This window comes from Ornithodoros turicata, unplaced genomic scaffold (assembly GCF_037126465.1).
Source record: "Ornithodoros turicata isolate Travis unplaced genomic scaffold, ASM3712646v1 Chromosome20, whole genome shotgun sequence".
NCBI lineage: Eukaryota > Metazoa > Arthropoda > Arachnida > Ixodida > Argasidae > Ornithodoros > Ornithodoros turicata.
Window position 1 is genome coordinate 81991 of NW_026999334.1, and position 8501 is coordinate 90491.

Here is an 8501-nt window from a genome sequence, read left to right on the forward strand (position 1 = left end):
GCACCGAGCTTTTATCCAGGACGGTGAATACTGGCTACCCCAACTGTTTTAGGGGTTCGGTCTCCGCAAACCCGAAAAATGACACGCACGTTGTGTTTTCATTCTCGTTCTCACGATGCACTAAGGAACACATATGCTTCATCGCTCAAAATACACCGTCACACATGCAGTAACCAGTCACTGTTAGTAAAAAGCAGGAATGCCATGCGTATTGAAAGTACAGAAACGAAGAAGGCGACGCACAAAGAACACAGCCCGTCGAGAGGAGTCGAGCAGACGCAAAGGCCGGGAGGGAACGCTCCTGGCGTCACGACTGTTCGAAGTGGGGCTTTCGGGGGCAAAGGATACAACTTGAAAACTGCATTACAAATTCTAGGAGCCGAATATAAACGAAATATTTTGCAAGGTGGCTCGGAACGATGTAAGGAATCATTTGGTGAGGCCTATTTACTTCACATCTGGGGTCCAGACTGTCCCTTTAAGCAAACATTAAACCTGTAAAAGCAAGGCTGTCATTCTTCTCAAAGGAGAAGTTGCAGCGCAGAAAACGGGCAAAGAAGCGAGAAGGAATACGCTGCGGAAGAATACGCGGTGCCATGTCATTCCTCACCGGGGGAGCGCGGAGCAACTTGTACGCTCCAACGAAGGCACACATATTCGACCGGCACACACATTATTCAACAAGCACACGAGTACACGGTTCAGGAGGCACACATATTATTCAGCGGGCACAAAGCCGTTTCACACCACGTGACGGCTTTGTACCTGCTGAACTTTGGCGATGGGGATCGCTGTGCTTGCTATTTGATAACCGTTACGGCTGTGTCCAGACGGTTACGGATGTGTACCGGCTGCACTTTCTCTGGAAACTTTTTTAACCGGCACGTGTTCGTCACAGGATTTAGAGTGTGCCATTGTCTCGAAAAAAACTGCACAGCTTTTATGAGACGACAAGTGGCATTCGTCACACTAGATCAACTGTAATCTGGAAGCACCAAACCAGGGGCGGATTATACGATGGGGCGGGGGGGGGGGCGACCTTTCCCCCCCATACGGCTGTGTTCCCTGTGTAAAAACTCTATCTCCTGGATGGTGCTGTGCCGCAAAGCACGAAATTTTCTTATCCGACCCTTAAATCCGACCCTGCACCTAACGGACCCATGTACTAGATACGGCTGCAGTTCGTCATCTGATGGAGTGAAAAGGTGCATTTGGAATTGATTTTCTTGTTCCTTTGGCAGCTTCTGTTTTACTGCTTTCCCCAGCAGTACGGGCATGAGGCAGTAATTGTAGTCTTGCTCCTGTTTGTCTTTCATTCAAGTGACGGTAGATGTTCATGGAATTGACAAGACGTTTTCGGAGCAGTGTTGCACCCCCTACCAAAACGAAGTAACAGAATACCGCTACACGCTACTCCACAAAAAAGTAGCGCAATACTACCGTCGCTACAAATTTGGAAAAGTAGCGCAATACCACTACCCCTACCAAATAAAAGCAACGTAAATACTATGCCGTTACTTTTCCCTGTACCATATACTTATCTCGGCAACACGTATACGGTAGACATCTCGTTATTGCCGAGTGTGTCTAAAGACGGTACAATATCTATGCAGCATAAAGTATGCCATTACTTCTCCGTTACTTGTCCCAAGGCATGTCAAAACGCTGTGAACAATCAATTGCTTAAAGGTTGACCGTTTACCATTGACCTGTTTACCGCTATCAAGCATAGTGTGCAAAGAGCATTACTAACCAATGTTTCCATAGACTGACTCCCGAATAATAATATTGTGGCTCATTTTGTGTGGCTCATATACCTCGAGTGTAACGTATATATTGTGAGAAAATAACAAGATTGCGTTCGGCAATCTGTGTAGGCTAAGGTAATTCCATCTTGCTAAAAATGCTTCACCTTTGGCACAAACACCTCCAGTTATGATTTCCTTAAAACAAAGTCATTTCCTTACACGCCGGCACAGAATCCCTGCCGCGCATGCAATGTCTGGTCTTGCCGTCGTACTGAGATACAGTAGCTCCCCAACCGGCGATACATGTCGTTGCTGGGAAGCAGATCTTCAACTCCCATGAAGTTGAGATACTCTACATCCATTGGTATTGGACTGGGTTCGGCGTCCTAAAGTTCGTACTTCTCCAGCAGCGCGTCGATTTTGCTTCGTTGGTGAACTGGGAAACAGCTATCCAGCGGTCTTTCCAACTCTATTTCTAGGTAGCGGCTGACTTGGCCTAGATCCTTAAGTTCGAAGTATTTGTTCATGTCTCTGCAGGCTTCAGTGATGACAGTGTCGTCTTTGTGACAAATCAGCATGTCATCTACATACAGCAGTATGTACAGGCGACTGTCTCCTATGTCCTTGAAGTAGAGACAGGAATCCGCTTCGCTACAGCTGTACCCCTCTTGCAGAAGAACGGAATTTGCCTTCATGTTCCAAGCTCTTGCAGCTTGCTTAAGTCCATAAAGGGACCTCTGGAGGTTGCAAACAAGCCGTTCCTCCCCTTCTACAATGAAACCTTCCGGCTGCTTCATGTAGATATCCTCTTCGATATCTCCGTTCAAAAAAGTTGTTTTCACATCAAAATGTCGAACTGTTAACTGTTGTGCGGCAGACACCGTAAGCAGAATACGCAGGGTGGTAAGTTTAGCAACAGGAGCGAACGTGGCATCATAGTCTTCCCCATACTTTTAGGAATATCCTTGTGCGACGAGCCTCGCCTTGTAACATTCCACGTTGCCATTCTTATCCAGCTTTGTTTTAAAGATCCATTTGCACCCAAATGGTCGTTTACCCGAGGGCAAATCTACGAGCACCCACGTGTTTAACTGTTGAAGCTATGCAATTTCCTCGTTTGCAGCTTCGATCCACTTCATCCTTTCAGAAGGAGGCAACAACTGGACTTCTTTCCAACTCTCAGGATCAGCCGACGGCGCTGTGCGCGCGACGTACGAAAAACGTTCTGGTGGGACTCCTTTGTTACTCCTCGCTGAACGACGGGGACTGCACGCTTTTTCCATGCTATCACGATGCTGATCCACGCCATCGGGATCGATGTCATTCTGTGAGACGGGTGCGTTGGTAACAGTTCCACGACAACATCACCCGGAGCCACGTGTTCGTCTCGATCACCGAAAGACGCAGAGGGTGGAGTAGTTGCTCCTCCAAGTTGTGCTTGGGAACTGTCCCTATCTGTGACAGGAGTTTCGTCGAATACCACGTCCCGGGACACCATGACCTTGTGAGTGCCTTTGAGGAGTATTCTGTATCCCCTCTGTGTTTCACTGAATCCAACTAGTGTGCCTTCTACAGCACGAGCATCCAGTTTGGATATCGTCTTCTTGGGCACATGTACAAAGGCGCGGCTTCCAAACGTCCTTATATGCTGTAGGTTGGGCTTCTTACCATGCCAGAGTTCGTAAGGTGTTCTGCAGAGCGCTCTACTAGGAAGCCGATTCTGAAGATAACACGCTGTCAACACCGCTTCTCCCCAAAACATTTTCGGCATGTCAGCTCCGAAGACCATGCTTCTTGCACCTTCACAAAGCGTGCGGTTCTTGCGCTCAGCTACACCATTTTGTTGAGGGCTGTAAGGAACAGTTGTCTGGAGCTCAACGCCACAATCACGAAGAATCGCTCGTGATCTTCCTCCAGTATATTGTGTCCCGTTGTCTGCGCGAAGAACTTTGGGGTACGTCCCGAACTTAGTCTTCACCATGGCCAGAAACTCTTGTAGTTTTGAAGCAACTTCATCCTTAGATTTGAGCAGATACAGCACAGTATACCGAGAGAAATCGTCGATGAACGTCAGAAAATATCGATTTTTGCTCGGTGTCATGACCCTCATTGGTCCACAAACATCCGTGTGAACGAGATCAAGGACAGCTCCAGCTCGGGATGTGCTGACTTTCGGAAACGGTTTCCGCGTCATTTTTCCTCTGACGCAGCTTGTGCACTGAGCAGGTGACTGCAGTCTTCGATGAGGATTCCATCTGCTAAGCCTTCCTTCTGTAAGCGCTTAATGGCGTTCGGATCACGGTGTCTCAGGCTCTGATGCCAGACGTGAATGCAGTTCCGGTGATCCGAGGCGCGAGTCGCATGTGCTGAGTGAGAATTTGCTGTCACAAGCCGATACAGGTCCTTCTCAGCTCTTGCCTTCGCTAAAACCACCTCATTCTTCGTGACAGAGCACACGTTCCCGTTAAATGTCACGACGTTCTCACGGCTAGCTAGCTTTTTGACTGAGATTAGGTTGCTTTCCAGAGAAGGCACGAAAAGGACATCCTTGAAGCATATCCTATTGACCGTTGATCGGGATACCTGACAGTAGAGAACTCCATCACCGATTCAGTGACAAGAGACTTGCTGAGCATTTGCTACAGTGACAAGCTATGTTTTCTCCTTGAAGTTCCTCGTGAAAAACCGCCGGTCATGGCACATGTGACTTGTAGCACCGGAATCAATGTACCAGCTCTCCCCAGTAGAGCCTGTCGACGTAAGAAACGCAACCACTGAAGACAACGAGTGTTGTGACACTGCAGTCCGAGCTCTCTGTTTGGGACGCCCTTTCCGGAAGTTTTTCCTCTGCGCCCTCCAGGCATGACAGTCCTTCCTGAGATGTCCCACCTTCTTACAGAAGAAGCATTCTCTGGTGTCAGGGGAGAACCTCCCACGGTGCTGTTCTTGCACACGGAGTGCCGCTTCAGAGTCGGGTGCGCCCGCTGCAGACATGTCTTGCTTCCTCTTATACTCATCCATGAGCTTTCATTTGACGTATTCCAAGGTCAGGTCGTCATCTGGCCGAGTGTCCAGAGCGGTGACGAGCGCTTCGTAAGAGTCCGGAAGCCCGCTGAGAAGAGCAGCCACTTGGAAGTCGGTGATTTCTTGCGCGATGCCTCTAAGCCGCTCTACTAACTCCAGAATTCGCCTGATGTAGGACTGCATATCTTCATCCTTTTCCAGACGTGACTGGTATAGCTTCCTGAGTAAATAAAGCTTGTTGCTTAAGTTTGCTCGCTCGTGAACCTTCTTGAGCTCCTCCCACATCTGCTTCGCTGACTTTACAGACATGCACGATCTGTCCGTCATCGATGCTCAGGCAGATTGTGCTCTGGGCCTTACTGTCTCCGGTGATCCATGCAGTCGTTGGATCCGCTGGGACATCACTCGTAACGTACGACCAGGTGTCCTCCCGGATGAGTAGCATTTTCATCTTAAACTTCCATACTTGGTAGTTGCCGTCAATAAGCTTCGCCACAGAGAATTTGCTTGATTCTCCCATTTTCAACTTGACGCAGCAGCAGATGACGAGCAGACCCGGTTGACCGATTACCGACGATCAACGCGCCATGGGCCCATAACCTGTTGAAAGGGACGAGCCACGGAGCGAAAGTAAGAACAGCCTTACTGTCTCGAAGCGAAAGCGGAAGTGACTAGAAGAGCTGGTGCTCGAGAGATGTGCGCGCCAAGTGTTAGTTGTCGTCGTTTTCCAATAATCCATTCGTCTATCAAGCATTGCGGCCGTGTATCCACATTTGCCCCACGAGGACATCGAGCGCACCTTTAAACTTGCAAACGAGACGTCATCCACGGAGGCTGAACTCTTTGCCGTGTACGCGGCGCTTGAGCACATTTCCATCTCGCCACAGGGAAACTGGTCCATCTTTACAGATAGTAAGGCAGCGTTGGAGGTCATCAGCTCACACGGATCCCAGACGATCAACGACCTCCACGCAATGACTATCTCGTCATACAACTCCGTTCTCGCCTCCGGTCATACCGTCTGGCTCCAGTGGGTTCCCAGCCACATAGGCCTCCCTGGGAATACCCGTGCCGACGCTGCTGCAAGGCGCGCACATAGCTGTGACAGCCCCATCGCAAACCTACCGCTCACGGCATCAGCTTGCCACCTTAAAATCCGTCGATGGTCTGCCTCTGAAACCCGCCACTTCATTGCAGACGCTATTCGATGCAACACATTTCTTCGAGCCATCGACCCCGCGATGCAACTTTACCCCTCCCAACACCTTACCAGGGCCGAGGAAACCCTCCTTCATCGCCTCCGCCTTAACGTCGCCTACACTCCGTCACAAGATGGGCAGACGCGGCAACGCAAACTGCGATGCCTGCGGCGCCATCGCTGACGTAGCCCACCTCCTGCTAACGTGCCCGACGTTCTCGGCGCCCCGTGCCGCCCTCGCCCGACGCCTCCAAGCCTTGGGCCACCACCCCCTCTCGCTCGCTACACTCCTCGGCCCTGTCCCGCGCCCTGGGCAACGGGATGTTACCAAGGCACTCTTCGAGTACCTCAAGGCCACAGAAATGATGACTGCCCTCTCAAGCACAGGCGGCAAGCCTCACCGCCCGCAGCACATCGTTCCCATCGCGGCTTCTCCCGCACCTGTTTTTTCCTCTTTCTCTTTCCTTTTTTTTAAGGAGTAGCAAGCCGGCACTTGCCTGGCTGACATCTCCTTTGTGTGAATAAACATATACCCCCCCCCCCCCCACATTTCAGCAATGAGTTCTCATCTGCAACCGATACGATCCCGATCCAGGGGGATCCGAAGCCCCCCCCCCCCCCAATGTTGACGAGAGATGACTATGACGACATGACTGAGATTACATAAATGTTCCGCCATTTACGTTAGCACTACTATAACGTAGGTAATTGGAATGATTACTATTTAGCTAAGGAGATTGTGTTGCACTTGTGATGCTGGAATACTTGCATTTCTACCGTCCTCGGTGGCTCAGTCGGAAGCGTGTTCGCCTTCTGATCACGAGATCGCGGGTTCGAACCCGGCCGAGGACGCCGGGAACTTGGTTGCAGGGTACAAGTTGCTTAGAAACGCCGTCTTCCGCGAGGGACGTTAAATACGGGGTGCCGTGTGATGAGCTTTCACCGCACGTTAAAGTACAGCCCACAGAACGACCGCTGTGGCGTCGCTCATGATCTCTGTTGTCTCGCGAAGTAAACCCCCAATTATAAAACTTGCGTTCCTATTGAACTTGGTGTTCTGCACTCTCACTTGACGCTACCCAACGTATTTGAATCAATGAAACGCTTATCGTAAGATATTTCGACATAAGAGGGAGTTTTAAAGGATCACCTTCCGATTCCGACTCAGTCTCTCTGTCAGTCAATTAGATTCAGATATCAGTGACGTGACGTCAGCCACTCCAAAGTGATCATGCTATTGGCTTATCTTGTTTTCGGAAACGTTATCGAGAAACTTCTACGTTCTTCTAACAGAGAATTCGGGTGGTTATTTCGGAGCAACTTCTCATGTCAAGGAGTCATGTTCGCTTCGTCAAAGCGAAGTAATCTCGCATGTTCGCGTGGCGCTTTCCGAGCACACGGAATTTGTTAGCTAGCACTTTTTTCTCCCGGACTCCAAACGACCGAGCAGCGGGTTGCCCAATTATATCCGGTGTCATCGCATCGGCACTGCAACGGTGGCGAGTGCCCTCATTGGCCCGCACGTCGAAGTTCACGTGGTTTAGCAGACGACGGAACCCGAAGACGGGCTTCCGCGATGCCCCAGCGTGATTCAAGTGACTAAAACCGGTAGATTCCCGGCACTCATGTCAGGGTGGCAAAGGTCACGTGATCCAGCTCGGGCGCCGACCTAGCAATTTCCGAGTGCTAGGCCGTGTTGCCATGAAATGACCACCCGAACTTGCCATAAAACTTTTTTTACACTACGAACTTGTTCTCGTTTTCCCAACAGAAAAGATGGAGTGCCCGTTTCTGTGGTTATCACGTGCTCATATCCCGTTTCATCGGATACGATGCATTGAGAAGTGGTTTGGCTATATTAAGTATGAGTCTAATATAGAAAACAAAGGTTACTTGGCGAAACCAGTTCGCCCGTGATTCCATAACCGCGTCTCTATCGCGCAAGGCAAACTGAGTACATCGGGGACAAACGCTGTTAAACCACCACAGATATGTGTGCTTTTCTCTCTCTCTCTTTCTTTCTTTTTTTTTTTTTTTGCGTGTGTAGAATTGTACGGTATACGTAGTAAACATACGTCCGTGCCTTCTCGTCCAGATCGTTTACAAGAGCTTACATGCTCTCTGTTTTGTAATTGAATACTTGGCGCGTTAGAAATATTTGTCACGTGGAATTTCATCTTTCAATGACTATCACCGCTGTAACTGTAATGTACTTCGGCAACGCGGGAAAGCAAGTAGCACTACGGAACAGCTGCTAGCTCCGACTAAACGTTGGCTCTGTGCATGCCTGTTTTCTCCGAGATACGAGTATATGACAGTAATCCAAGTTTCACATACTCTAAAACCATTTAATTTTGAGAGACCAGTATTTCGCGAATAAGGAGTAGGCTACATATTCGGGGACACTAAATTTCGCGAAATCTAGATGCAAAAGTTTGTGGCTTGATTGCCTGACCTTGCGATCCACCTTAGGTTGCCCTTACCACATTTGATTAAAGCGTGTTGCACACGCTTGTGGGGTAAAGCTGTGC